This window comes from Girardinichthys multiradiatus, chromosome Y (assembly GCF_021462225.1).
Source record: "Girardinichthys multiradiatus isolate DD_20200921_A chromosome Y, DD_fGirMul_XY1, whole genome shotgun sequence".
NCBI classification, from domain to species: Eukaryota; Metazoa; Chordata; class Actinopteri; order Cyprinodontiformes; family Goodeidae; genus Girardinichthys; species Girardinichthys multiradiatus.
This window is the reverse complement of record NC_061818.1, coordinates 17995285-18010959: the sequence shown is the minus strand read 5'-3', so window position 1 is coordinate 18010959 and position 15675 is coordinate 17995285. Positions and strand designations below refer to the sequence as shown.

The following is a 15675-nucleotide window of genomic DNA, read 5'->3' as shown; positions in this document are numbered from 1 at the left end:
AACAATTTCTGAATTTAGCCTGTCTAAAAGTATCTAATTCAAACAATACATCAAAAGTGGAATGGTTTTTCTAGAGTCTCTTCATCAGTATTAGTACCATTAATGCATATGACTACAGAAGGGCTGGCAGAGAGACCGATAGGAAATGAATGAGGGTATAGGATGTGAGAGTTACAAGTTATGTCCTGGCAGGATAGAAGCAGACATAAGTAGGACACCATTAGACTGCAGAGGAACTTGATTTATCTTTTTTGTGTTTGTTTTTTCTCGTTTGTTTCATCATTTAGTTTTAACACAAACATTACATTATCTATAATACATAACTGTAGCGCATTCAGTAAACCGGATATTGGAGATAAATATTCTCCAAAAGTATAAGTAGAAGATAAGAAGCTGTTGGTAGTAGCTTGAAAAACATGTCATCAGTTAACAGTATCTGTATGTGTGACAATGTCATCCTTATCTTCTGGTGTCCTCTGGTTTCAAAATGGACCGTCTCAGATACCCGATGCTGTCACTGTAATCTGTCAGGATTTCTACACATCCTTCAACACTGCTGGCATAAACTGTTGTGTTCATCATTGTAAAAAGACGCCATCCAGTCCAGTACTTTTCCAGCAGGTTGTCTGATTCAGGCCATTTCTAACTGACTGAAATTATATTAAGATCCTCTGCAGGAAAGACTCAGAACTCTCTGAGAATTTCCCACTACAGAGGTGGAAGGAAAAACTCCAGAACCTGGCTGTTAGAACCTGCCAAACAACCTGGAATTATGCAAGACTGAAAAGGGTGAACCAAAGAAAAATTAAAAGTGTAAATGCAGGGTTTCCTTTCAATGAGGAAGTTAAACACATAGTTGGAGATCTGAAATATGACATTTGCATTTGTTTGAGGCAAAGGTGTCTCGAGATATTGTTAGTTATTTAAAAGTACCTGTTTTTCAATTTGTTTTTCATTCCTGCAAGTTTTAAATTTAGACGATGTAAAAGGTGTCATCTTCTCTCCCAGCCAAAGAAAAAATATTATGTGTTATCATTAGACTAAACCACAATTCTTGAAGGTTTCATATTGAGTACTGAAGACCTTTGGACAGAGCCTTTGGCCTGGTATTTAATTCATCAGTGGTGTTAGAGCTCCTCCTCTGGTGGTTTCACACTACAGGTGTTCAGACTGAGGGGTTTTTGTACAGCTCTGCAGTTGGTTGTTTCACTGTGGCTGTTTCGCACAGTAATACACAGCAGTGTCTATAGGCTCCATATTCTGTCCATCCAGAGTCACTGTTTTACTGGAAGCATGTACTGTAATACTGAACTTGTTCTTTAAAGAATCTTTTTTAGCTCCGGTGCATCCAGTGCACATGTAACCAATCCACTCCAGTCCTTTCCCTGCAGGCTGCCTGATCCAGTGTGTTGCGGTGCCCAAATTATAAGAGACCTGACAGCTGATGGTCAGAGTCTGACCTGGCTGTACAGTCACAGAGGCTGGCTGTGTCAGCTGTTCACAGTTTACACCTGTTTAAAAAATATATATATATTTTATCACTAAAGATGAGGGAATATTTAAAGAAACAAACTACTGGCTGAGATGAATTTTAAGAAACTCACCTGCAGCTGCCAGGAGCAAGAACAGAGCAGCACAAAACATGTTGACTAATGAAACAGATATCCTGCTAATACACCTCCAGTGTGTGACGTTTTATAGCAGATAGGTGGAGGCCAAGTTTGCATACAATCAAACCCACAATGTGTATAACAGAAAAGTTCAACTCTGAAAACAAACTTGGAATATAAACCACTGACGTTTACTTTTTGAGTTGGTTGTTGTAACATGTAATAATAAATTAGCAAAACATTTATCTCTGAAGCATCAGTAAGAAAGCAACACATGTACATTTTTAGTCTAGACAGCCTATTCAACTTCACTGAAATTAAGCAGTGGCGGTCACACAATCTACTATTTTATTTATTTAATGAACACATTTGAGCAGCTTGACTTCAAATTACTAAAACGTTCTTTTTAAATTATTTTATAGTTTCTTTGATTGCAATGTTATATCAATGTTATATCTATTGATTCTTTGTATTCACTGTAATTTATTGTCACGGTTTGTGGTTGGTTGGGACTGGGATGCAGACAGAAGCTTGGAAGCCACATAGTTTTAGGAATCTTCTTTTTTAATAAACAATAAACAAATGACTTACACAAGGACACGGAGCAGGAGACACAGGAAGATAACAGGAGGAACCAACTGGGAGGAGAACCGGTCAGTTAATGTACAAAGGGAAGTGCAATGTGAACCAATGGGAAGGCAGGTAGGTAATCAGATGACAGGTAATGACAGGTGTGAGGATCAGCTGAGGGTATTGAGGGAATTAGGTTACTGTGGATACTGGTGCAGGGGAAGAGAGACGTGGGGGAAACTAGACTAAAGACACTCAGGGAACATATCTAAGGAAAAGTATAAACATAAATACAGGGATCAAAACACTAACTGGGAAGCCAGAGACATGAGGAACTAAACTTGACTAAATAATAAACCTAAAAATGAGCAAATATAAATTGTAACCAAATCTAGAAGGAAACAACAACTAAATCTGAGGACACGGGAAAAACTTAACTGTAAAAGTAATAAGTAAACAAGCACAAGAATATTAAGCGACAAACAAAACTAACTAAAACCTGACAGAAAGGAAATAAACATAAGGAACAAAAGAGAACTAAACTAAATAACAAACTTGGGAAAGAAAATATATTTAAAGCAAACACATAAGCACAAGGATCTAAACAAATATTAACTAAACAAAAGTAAACTACTAATCAGAGGAACAGGGAAAACATCTGACAGCAGTGTAAACCTGACAGTAATTTATAATTTACTTTAGTATTTAAATATGACCTAGCTACGTAGTAGCTTCTGGATATATGTGACGTCATTGTTTTAGTTAGCTTACATATGCTAGTGGTGATATGAGTAAGAACATCAGCTCTTTTCTTCTTTACTTCTTCACCCAGACCCCGACAATCTTTGCCCAGAAGATCACAGTAAGTAGGAAAACTTACAAATAGTAACAGAAAATATACTATATTCTCATTAAAGTGTCCATCATTTTGAATTTATTCTATATCATGTAAAATCAATCGTTTTCAGTAAAAACAAAAGTAAGAAGACGTCATTGTGAAATTAACAGGATATTAACTGCTTTTCCTCAGGCACTCTACTCGTATCTCAAAGTGAACAAAAACATGTGAGAAGGAATGTTGTGGTTTTGGAAAATATAATTACACATTTTAGACAATAATCTTGTGATTCTAACAGGTTTTATTTGTTTTTCTTTGAACACATATTTAATTTCATAACCTTCATGATTCATTTATGATACTAAAGCCAGAATATGCATAGGTTAGTCTTTGGGATTCTCTTTGCATTCTTTGTTTACAGCATTTTAAAGGTTTAAACTACATTGGACTAAAAGCAACCAAAGTTCTTAATGCGATTTTTGAAGTATTAACTTGTAATTAATTTTGACCTGCTGTCTGATTCAAGTGTTCCTGTTTAGAAAGATCAGCCAGACGTCTTGACTTAACAGTTTAGACTGAAAATTAATTCAAATATTTTCCATGGACAAAACAATTTATGTCATGCTTTAAAGTTGTTTGGGTTTTGTTTTGGGTTTTTCTCTTATTCTGATTATGTTCTCCAAGTTGTTGTGTTGTGGATCTAGCTTCAGATCATTGTTTTCCAGGTGGTGCTTTAGTTCTTTCCTTTGGTTTAGTTCTAGTATTCTGTTTATGATGGATTTTTAGTCTATGATCTGTAAGAGTTTTCCCTTCGTTAGATTGTGTCCTTCATCTGGCCTCATCTGGTCCACCTGTTTAATGCCAGTCAGTTTTTCTGTTTCCACCGTGTGTCTTGTCCACTTATACGCTGCTGTTCTGTTTAATCCTCGCGGAAACATCCCATTTATTTCCATGCCTTTGTCATGCCATGCTTAGCCTGCCCTTGTTTCACGCCTGCCTATTTTGAGTTTGTGTTTTATTAAAGCCCGTACTCACCACCATGTCTGCTCGTCTGCATTCTAGGGTCCACTTCTACAACCCATCCTGAAAATTTAACAAACTTTCCATTTCTTTGAATTAGTTTCAGTCACTATTTTTTTTTTGTAAGCCTATGCTAAGAAAATGTAATTAAATGAAAGAGAAATGAATGATTCTCCCACTTTGACTGTCTCAGTTTTCCCCACAACATTAAGAAAAAAAATTTCCATCAGTTCAGTAAATCTTTTTAGTCTAAGGTTAAAATCCTACTAATGGGAGTTCTAGGGCATATTCATATGAGGAACGTCCTTTGGTCCGCTTGTTTGGTCCTGACCAAAAGCAGACTTTATGTTTTCCATTTGGTGCGGTTGTGCATTGGGCATATTTGTGTTGTCATTACAGCCACAATATCATTGTGAGGGTCAAGAGCAACACATTCAACACAGATTTTGCAATGTTCTATTTATAATTTTTGAACCCTGTCGGAGAATGCGTGCTGCAAGCCGAAGGACATGCTGTGCTCTCCACCGAGCTAAAACATGCAAGCAACAGTGTTGCTAAGCAACAGAACACGGTTCATGTAAAAATTCAGTATAACGTTCACTGCTACGGTGGCTTGATAAGTCATAAGACGTATGTGTAGCACTTGTGCTGTATTCTAGTAAAGATTTGCGCTACTAAGACCTAGGTCCTGAGGAGTAAGGAGGAGTATAATTAGTAGTACAACTGACCAATGAATGCACAACAACAAAACTAAATTTTAAAAATATATAGATTATCACAATTACAGCGAAAGGAAATAAACCGAAATAAAATAGAGCTCTTTCCTTCAAGAATAAAAAAAAATGATAATTACAGTGCACTACAAGAACAGGGATTAAATTGTTTCCAAACTCCAATCTCTTCGTTTAGTGCTTCTTATACTAGTAAGAGTTCTTTATGTTTCCTGTAATGTTCTTTGTCTCCCGTGTATACTACCCGGGTAGGTATAAGTGTGTGTGCATTTCCTTTGCTGGGAAATCCTGATTTGTTCCCATTCCTCCTGGCTGGGAGATCCTGTTTTGTTCTAAGGTGACTTTACTGAGAATCCCTGCAGCAGCTGGCCATCTACTGGCAGGACTCTTCAAACCTTTGTCCGTGGGTCTGGCTCATCATCACATCACATCACTCACTTGTTCGAAGGGTCTCCAAAAACCAGTCTGCACATATTGTGTAAAATAACAAATAAAACTTTCTTAATCACTGTAATCCATCTCAAATCACTGTAAATTGAAATTATATCCAATTACTTCATCAAGTTAACTTCTTTTTAACTTGTAAAGAGAGATAATCTCCCCATGAAATTATTTTTATCAGTCTTAAACTATGAATTTTCTCAAATCTTCACTCATCATCAAATTAGAACATTCTATAGGTAACACAATAAGATCTTTTTAACTTGCACCTGTCGGGGTCTGGGAAAGTTGTTGCCTGCTGCTTACTGTGCTTGCTCACCAGATGGCGCCGGAGCTCCTTGTGGAGGTGTGTAACAGGTGTCGCTCATCATCAATCAGCACCTCATTGTCAGTGTTTGTTAATAGTGGTAACTTACTGGCCAAGTTAAGCTTACTTAAAACTCAAAGTTTTTTTTCTCCCAAGAACTTACCTTTTGTCGGTACTCTTCCTCAAGTCTTCCTGACTTCCAGGCTCCAAACAACCTGCAAGCGAACCTAGTCCACCCTCCAACGTGAGTACATAATCCACCACCAAGTGCACTCACCTCACTCCAGCGTCTATCCTGGAAAGGCAATCCAAGCTTGTGTTCCTCAAAACCATTCATCTGAGGATTTTAAGTCCTACCTGCACAACAGACATCCACCAACCTCCCAGGCTCTGCTTCATCTTTTCCCCCTCTGAAGACTTCCTTCTGCTCCACTTGTAAGCAAACAAGATCTTGAAATTTCTAAATTCACCTCTGAAACCCTCATCCACTTACCTGTTCTCCCTCTCCATACAGCTGGTGTGCTTCCAGTCCCAAGTCTATCTGTTAAAGGAAAATAAACTTTTACACCTTTTTCTGTCTCCTGAGTGTTATCTGCATGTAGGTCAAAGCAGTTAAATTTACCATGACAGCACCCTATTTAAACAACAATTGAAATAACTTGAATATATTTAACTAAATAACATTATGAATTCAACATATAAGGTTCAAATACACTCCGACTGGTCTCAATTGACATTCACCCATGCAATATGATGCAAATACAAGTCCTTCTCAAAATATTAGCATATTGTGATAAAGTTCATTATTTTCCATAATGTCATGATGAAAATTTAACATTCATATATTTTAGATTCATTGCACACTAACTGAAATATTTCAGGTCTTTTATTGTCTTAATACGGATGATTTTGGCATACAGCTCATGAAAACCCAAAATTCCTATCTCACAAAATTAGCATATTTCATCCGACCAATAAAAGAAAAGTGTTTTTAATACAAAAAACATCAACCTTCAAATAATCATGTACAGTTATGCACTCAATACTTGGTCGGGAATCCTTTTGCAGAAATGACTGCTTCAATGCGGCGTGGCATGGAGGCAATCAGCCTGTGGCACTGCTGAGGTCTTATGGAGGCCCAGGATGCTTCGATAGCGGCCTTTAGCTCATCCAGAGTGTTGGGTCTTGAGTCTCTCAAGGTTCTCTTCCCACAGATTCTCTATGGGGTTCAGGTCAGGAGAGTTGGCAGGCCAATTGAGCACAGTGATACCATGGTCAGTAAACCAGTGGTTTTGGCACTGTGAGCAGGTGCCAGGTCGTGCTGAAAAATGAAATCTTCATCTCCATAAAGCTTTTCAGCAGATGGAAGCATGAAGTGCTCCAAAATCTCCTGATAGCTAGCTGCATTGACCCTGCCCTTGAAAAAACACAGTGGACCAACACCAGCAGCTGACACGGCACCCCAGACCATCACTGACTGTGGGTACTTGACACTGGACTTCTGGCATTTTGGCATTTCCTTCTCCCCAGTCTTCCTCCAGACTCTGGCACCTTGATTTCCGAATCACATGCAGAATTTGCTTTCATCCGAAAAAAGTACTTTGGACCACTGAGCAACAGTCCAGTGCTGCTTCTCTGTAGCCCAGGTCAGGCGCTTCTGCCGCTGTTTCTGGTTCAAAAGTGGCTTGACCTGGGGAATGCGGCACCTGTAGCCCATTTCCTGCACACGCCTGTGCACGGTGGCTCTGGATGTTTCTACTCCAGACTCAGTCCACTGCTTCCACAGGTCCCCCAAGGTCTGGAATCGGCCCTTCTCCACAATCTTCCTCGGGGTCTGGTCACCTCTTCTCGTTGTGCAGCGTTTTCTGCCACACTTTTTCCTTCCCACAGACTTCCCACTGAGGTGCCTTGATACAGCACTCTGGGAACAGCCTATTTGTTCAGAAATTTCTTTCTGTGTCTTACCCTCTTGCTTGAGGGTGTCAATGGTGGCCTTCTGGACAGCAGTCAGGTCGGCAGTCTTACCCATGATTGGGGTTTTGAGTGATGAACCAGGCTGGGAGTTTTAAAGGCCTCAGGAATCTTTTGCAGGTGTTTAGAGTTAACTCGTTGATTCAGATGATTAGGTTCATAGCTCGTTTAGAGACCCTTTTAATGATATGCTAATTTTGTGAGATAGGAATTTTGGGTTTTCATGAGCTGTATGCCAAAATCATCCGTATTAAGACAATAAAAGACCTGAAATATTTCAGTTAGTGTGCAATGAATCTAAAATATATGAATGTTAAATTTTCATCATGACATTATGGAAAATAATGAACTTTATCACAATATGCTAATATTTTGAGAAGGACCTGTACACCCCTAGTTACTTTTTTCTTAAACAAGCCTGTCCACTAAGTTGCAGCATCTCTGAAACTGTTTTTTTTTTTTTTTGGAAGAACCACTGACTCGCTGCATGTTTAATATAAAACTTATATGACCTCAGATCTGTTTGACCTGAGGAGTCTTTTCTCAGCTGTCTTCAAAAATCTTGTTTCATGCTGTGTTTCTGTTGACTTAGTGACACTTCCACCCAACCAAATCAGTAAAGCTTAATTCAGAATTGAAACATGTTTGAGCATTAAGGTAAACCAGCAAAGAGCTGTTTCTGAGAAAATTAATATATAATATTAAAGCCTTAAATGTCCAGTTAAACAGGACTAAATTAGACTAAAAATTGCCAACAAGTAACTGGACATTTATTTCATTTGATCATATTCCAGTAGAAAACAGGGCAATCATTTTCTTTTCAAGAGTAGATAAGTGTCTAATGAATGACATACTTTTTAAAATTGTAGTCAGGACTGGAGATATACTGCATCTCGTGTTTCCTCCTTTAGCAGAGGAGACACCATAAAAGGAGATGATTCTGTTGGTGCATGTTTCAAACTGATGATCAAGTATTTTTACTTATCAAATTTTATTAGTAAAACCTTCAAGATAAAATGTGACAAGAATGGACAAGTCAGACTCTTTCATTAAGATGTTTATTATTTTCAGAAAATCTGTAGCTTGAGAGCTGCAGATCAGATCATGTAATCATTTTAGCTCAGCTTCCTTATAAATTTCTCTCATAAGTTTCTTAAATTTTAATGTTTAATGGATGTCAATTAAAACATTCATTGGAGATGTTGTAATTTGACACGGAGATAGAATATTACAAGAAACTCAAAAACAACAACAAAGACTCACTTTCAATCTGAAATGTTTGCACAAATAATAAAAAGAAGTATTTTTAATTGAATTAAATGAATGGAAAATATTTGATTAAAAGCCAGACATTGCAGAGGAAACCGGCTGCCACTGAAGTCAACAGACGAGAAAAGATTCTGCAGGTTGTGTGAAAAGAGGAACCAAACAGAACTGAGGTTAACCACAGTGATTTATCTCTATATGTGAAACTGAGCTGCTGTTTGGTTTCTGTCGGATTTTCATCTCTATTTCAGCTTCCTGTTGATATGTGGTTTCAACTGATCAAGCTGTCGTGCTACGAACTGGGAGATGAGGTATATCTCTTACAGTTGTTTCTCTGCATCATTTAGGTTATTCTATAAACATGTATGTACGTGACTTAAAAAAAACCCTGCATAGATGGCTGAGGGTGGGCGTGAATGAACCCATAATCACTGAGAAAATCCTTCAAATGTGGGTCAAAAAACAAAAAGTTTTGAAATATAAAGGAAATAAATAAACACAACAAAAAATAATTCATAAGAAATAAAATACTGAAAACATTTCATAAATAAATTAACAGAGCTGGAATATGTACTATAGGCAGCATTAAAGTTTTATTTACTGATCTGCAGGACTAAAACACAGAATGAAACAGATAAAGTACAGAGGAAAGGTTTACATGAACACAATTAAATCCAACAAACATGACTTGAAGCAAAAAATAAAGCAATTTCTAAGCTAAATTTAAGAAAAAATAGTTACAAATTACAAATTCCTTCCTTTTTCTAAAGCTATTTCTTTGTTTTACTTTTTAGCAGTCATTCATGTTTTTATAAACTGACAACAAAGTCAGATATTTAATTTATTTCATATATTCTTTAATTCAATTTGTAAATGTTTTTTAAGCCAAGTATTGTAGAATATTTATTTTTGTAATAAATGCATTTCTGTTCATAAGGTATTTTAAAGACATATTTCTCACCATTGGCACAAACTGCTAAATTAAAAAATAATAAGACTTTTATGTGTGTTTTGTATGCAGGTTTCAGACTGTATAAGTGACCCTAGTCACCTCAGTGGTGATGTTTTTTGTATTGCCTTTTGAAAGATCATGGATTTAAATTTGAATTGCATGAACAGTTTTCCTCTACAGGTAAGTTGGTGTGCTTTACTGACAGCCTGCATGGTGGCCTTGAAGGGTCAGTGTTAGAAGAGCAGGCCTCTGATGGTGATAACGGTGCTGAAGGCCAGAGCTTTGGTGAACACCACTCAGACTTCGTTCATCAGCAGCAGGTAGAAGTTCAGCTTGGCTTTTTCTGGTCGGCAGAGAAACAGAGTTCAGACTGAACTGATCACTAACAGCTGACTGCTGGGATCAGTGGGGGACCCAAACTGAGACAGGAAGTGTTCAGACTTACCTGGATAAATGTTCCCACATGCATCATCTGTTAGGAGACAGAAAACACATCAGTCACACAAACATCATGAAAACTCTGACAGACGTTCTGATCATCTGTCTGAGGAAACATGTCTAACCTGGGCAAACTGACACTTTAAAAGTCAGTAAACACTCTAATACGTTGGTCATGGTGCACTGTTTTATTAGAAAGTAATCTTTAGTATTTATGTGACAGTTTCCAGCTCTCTGAAACAAACAGTTTGATCAGATCTCAAACAGAACTTTATAAGTTTGGTACCTGCTTCATTGTTGCCAATCATCCTGTTCATGCTACATGAGTAGATGGTTTCATTGCTGAATGCAGCAAAGTAGTAGGTGTTGTTGTTTGACAGAACAACTTTATCAGTGCTCACGTTGAACGGACCTCCTCTCAGATTCAGAACCACGTCATCCCCCTTCGAATGGAAATCTGTGACCAGACAGACCTTTGGAACGACTTCGTCTGCTGTCTTCAGGGGGTAGCCAGGAGTCTGCAGGGGACTCAGGACAAAAAGGGTCGGTGGAACAGAGGGAGAATTTGTATCTGCACAAGAGCAAAGAAAAGCAGATTATCTCAGTTCATTAAGAATAGGAGGAACAACACTTTATCACCAGAAGGCTGACTGTTTCATTTTGACACATAAACTTCCCATGTTACAGTTTTTGATTACTCACTGGTCGCTCCATGTTATTGCAACACATGAATTAAAGCTTCACCAATTTTGTTTAATGCTGACATTGTTTTAAATAATTCAAAAAAGCAATATTTAGCTGAAAATCAAAAGTTTCCCATCATCCTTTGAGTTTGTCCACAAAACAAAATTACAAGCTCGATTTTCAAACTTCAGGACCTCATCATTATGATTTGTCTTTTTTTCATTTCAGAAAACTCCATCTTGAACTTCTTAAGTCAAAAACTAATCATTAAAGTTTCTTTATGTGGCTCCTATTTGATTTGTGATCAATTTATTAATTGTCAGACTGTTACCTTTATAAAGCTTTTAAGCCATCTTTATTTTAATTAAGCATTTATATATATATTATTTCAACCAAACAGATTGTGTTGGCTGCTGAAAAACAGCATTTTTTTTACTATAAAGCTAAACAAAATAAAATATTGCTCTCAAGATTGTTTTATTTATTTTGAGACATCTTTCATACACCAGTTTAAATGAAAGTATTCTATACAATATGTAGATGTTCATATTTGTGGATACTGTGAGTCAATGCACTTAATTATGTTTTCAATCAAAAAAGGATTTTTAAATAATTATTATTAAGTATCTAAGGAAGGTTAATGCTGGTGTGTCAAAAACACTGCTAAAAAAGCAGGCATAAAACTAACGAATTCAATATATGCAATCATTAAACATATTTATCATTAGCAGTAATTTATTGGCTGAAAATAAACAATTTTCTAACAAAAAACACTTTTTTTGCCTAAAGCCTCTTTAACTCTGTCTTTCCAGGGCTTTGCTAGACTTCTAATACATTAAGGTTACAGATTTAGCTTATTTTTTTGTGAAAAAATATATATTTAGGTTAAATTCCTAACAGGCGACAGTCATACATTCAAATAGCCAGAAACAATTTTTATGCATTTGATTCTTCACGGATTTAAAGAATTTAGTAGCCTTATTATTAGTTCTTATATTCCTTATTATTTTTGTTTTTTGCTTTTTTCCGTTTAAATTGAGGTTTTGTCTTCATCATGTTTTAAAATGCATTCTTCCTTAAAAAGGCTATAAATGTTAAATATGCTCATAACTGTCAATGTAAGTGAAAGCTTTTCTTCTTTGTTCCTTTCATTTCATTTCATTTTATTTCATATTTTTACTCTGATAAGAGGCTATTCTTTGGTTATTTTCTTTATTCAAGCATGCACAAACTTTCTCTAAAAGCTGAAATTCTCTGACTGGATTCTGATCTGTGAGAACCTTGAGAGCTTTCGAAGGCAGAGCATTTATTTCCGATCAGTCGCTTCAAACCTCCTAGTCTCTCTGCAGGTCGGTTCAGCGGGCTTTACCGTGTTTTTATGTCTTCTTCAGCCGCTTAGGTTTTGTTGCAGTTCAATGAAATTTGAATGTTTATTTCGAGTCCAGCTCATCATCCTCTGCCTGAAATTGATCCTGTCTAATTTGTTTTTCTTAACTGGAAGATATTTTACAGCTTTGACAGGAGTCTACTTTTATCAAGTCAAAATTATGATCAATTCTATTATTCTAGTCCCAGTCACAGAGCCACACCGAGACAGAAGAAACCAAATCTGTGGAAATGTTATCTTTAAAGAACATTCATCGGTTTTAGTGTTATTCTATTACTTCATATTTTAAGCTAAAGAATTGTTTAACTTTAAGTATAAAAATGTAATAAAAGTGTTTTAGTCACTAAGTAAAGATCAATGAAGTTAACAAATAAATCATCATATAAAGATTCGTAAGGCCAAAATGTTTTCTTTTTTTTCCTTACTGTTAATTTGTTGTAACATTGCGTATAAAAACGAGCTGCACTAATACAATTAATTGTAAAAAACAATTTTTGGTTTACCTTGTTCAAACTCTAAATCACACATTAGTGTAAAGGTTTCCAAATAATTAGATTTCCGCAATCCGGAATCTTAATCCTTAATAAAAACTTTTTTTTTCAACAGGTTACTTTTTTTTTATCTGTATAACAGAACACAAATAGAAATATAACACGTGAAAAAGGAAGATAAAAAGGAACAACTTCCAGCAAGTTTAAAAACGGACACCAATCAAATCGGTGAGACTATTTTACACTTAATCAAAATCAAACGTTTTACTGGGGACACTGAGATGAATTGAGAAATTATTTATAATAAATTATTCATTGTAACTGCAGAAGCACTAACCAAGAGTCACATAATTCAATTCATATAAACTCATGGACATTTTTATTTTAGTGATATGTTGATATTGTCTTTGAACCCCTTAAAGTACAAATGTACTATAGAACACTAGGATGATTAAGTAAAAGTAAGCTAACATTTTACATTAACAATATGAACTTAAACAACAACAACTATAAACAGGACTGTAAATATAATAATGTAATATATAAAAAATCTTACCTGGCAGAACCGTTACAGTTGTTCCATTCCCCCAGTAGTCTAAACATCACAGTGCTTCATCTTCACTCACTCCTTGAACAAAAACCTGAGGCACCTAAAAAAAACAGCATAACACCTGGAGAGTTTCATAAAAGAGTTTTTACACAGGGGAAATCTGATGAGATGGATATTCTCATTTAATGACTGTGAATGCCACTTTGTGTCAATTCTCCATCATGTGATAAAATAAAAAATTCAAAATACTGTCTGTACTCTATGAACTGAAAACTTGTGATTGTTTAACTTGTAAATATCAGTCAATTTATTAAAATGGCTTTTGTTTTGGTAACACTGTGTTCTTACCTCATATTCCAACCATATATGTGTGATATTGTACATGTTTTTCTGTAAATTATAATGGGTGACATTCAGACTTTTGTTCTGAGGTTTTTGTATTGGTGTACATCAGTGTGCCCAATATCACTGTGAAAAAATCTGACACAAAAACCTAAAGCGCCAACAGAGGGAAGGAGGAAACTGAAAGTTAGGAGACAGTTGTAACAGTTGCAGTTTTTATGTGAACATTCTCATCTATTGCAGCAATTTACTGAAGCCTTGTAGCATTAAAAAGATTTTTTTATTTTAACCATAAACATAGAAATGGACCAAATATAAAGATATAATAAAAATATTTTGGTTAAATTTGATCAATTTCATTTTTGAGGTTTGAACTGCACAATTTCTTTTAAGAAATCAGTAAAATATCCTCATAATGTCCATTCAGTAATGTGCAACACAAAGAATACTTAAAAGATGAATTTGAAATGTTTGCGATGCTGTTTCTGCATGGACGTTTGTAACATTTTGGTTGAACAATGTTGGTTTAAAAGGAAAACTAAATGGGGCACATAAGGACAACCCAAATGTACAGAATAGTAGAATCTCCTGAAAGAGTTAAGTTACTGAAGACTGTTTTCACTGCGCCATAGTTTGTTTCTGCTATTTTCTTTGATTGGTACATGTGTACATTGAGATCATTAAGCTCCTTCTCTTTAACCTCTCCGCAAACTATGAAATAAGGTTTAAGCAGAAAAGGATGCAAATAAGATGAAATGTGAGAAGATACTAAGGAACAACTGAGTTGAATTTCGGGTTAATCAGATTCACTATAATTGATTGCAGTTCAACCAAAAAGACTGAATGCTGAATAAAATTAACAGACAGATTTCAAAGTTTTTGCTTCAAGGTGTGCACACTTATGCTACCAGGTTATTACAGACCTTTTTCTATATTTCCCTCAAAGATATTTATTTTTTAGTTGAAATAAACAGCATATTTGTGAAATTAAAGGTGGAAAAAGGCCTCAATTATTTACATCATTATAACCTGGTACTTTAAAAAAATGCTGAAAATGTAGTTCTCACAATGCTCATCTCCAGATACAAGCCCATAAACTAAGAGTGGCATTTGCTGCTACTGACATCCTGTTAAATGATGTCAGGAGTAGAAGTGGATCATTTAAAATCTATGTATAGCTCTCGCTGACAGAATAGATTTTATAAAATCGAAGCTACTTGAGATATAGGGAAAAGATTTGAAAATAAACTTTTTTTTTTTTTTTATATTACTAAGCTAGAATCAGTTCTTCTGAAAGAACTTCTTAAGATGTTTATATGAACTTAAAAAGTACTAAGATTATGGCTGGGTCCTAATGTGGGTTGTGGGCTTTTTGCAGGGAGTTTGTGTATTCTTCCCTGTGCATGTGTGGGTCGTCTCCGGGTACTCAGGCTTCTTACTGGAGTCTGACTACACGCATGATAGCTTTACTGACCACCCTAAGCTGCCCTTTAGTTTGAGTATGTGTGTGCACAGTTGTCTGTTCTGTATCTCTGTGTCACCCTGTGAAAGACCTGTGATTATGTAATAATGTGGACATAGATAATGGAAGGAATAATGAAATAAATTGGTTGAAAATCATTTTTGGTCTGATGACTCCTCCTCTGGTGACTTACAAGTATTGCAAGTATTCAGAAACAGGGGGTTTTTGAGCAGGTCTGTTTATGTTTTGCATCACTGTGGAGTCTTGCACAGTAATACACAGCAGTGTCTTCAGGCTGCATATTCTGTCCCTTCAGAGTCACTGTGTTACTGGAGGATTCAGTGGAAATGCTGAACTTGTTTCTAAGTGAATCTTTGTAATCTGCTGAAGATCCTTTTGCATCTCCGATCCATTCCAGTCCTTTCCCTGCAGGCTGTCTGATCCAAGCTGTCCAGTAGCTGGTAACAGAATAAGAGACCTGACAGCTGATGGTCAGAGGCTGACCTGGCGGCAGAGTCAGAGAGGCTAGCTGTGTCAGCTGTTCACACTTTACACCTGCTGACAGAAGAATTGATTTAGACAGAAAAGATAAGAAAATCTTGTTTGATGCAACCA

General features: G+C 36.1%; 1 long non-coding RNA gene across 1 annotated transcript; it reads right to left on the bottom strand.

Moving 5' to 3' along the window:
• Positions 1–9558: 9558 nt before the first annotated feature.
• Positions 9559–14991, bottom strand: LOC124864426. Its single transcript, XR_007037303.1, has 4 exons — positions 13263–14991; positions 10431–10715; positions 10152–10178; positions 9559–10049 (listed from the first exon to the last, which is right to left on the bottom strand). It is a non-coding gene; the product is annotated as an uncharacterized LOC124864426 (long non-coding RNA).
• Between the last annotated feature and the right edge of the window lie 684 nt (positions 14992–15675).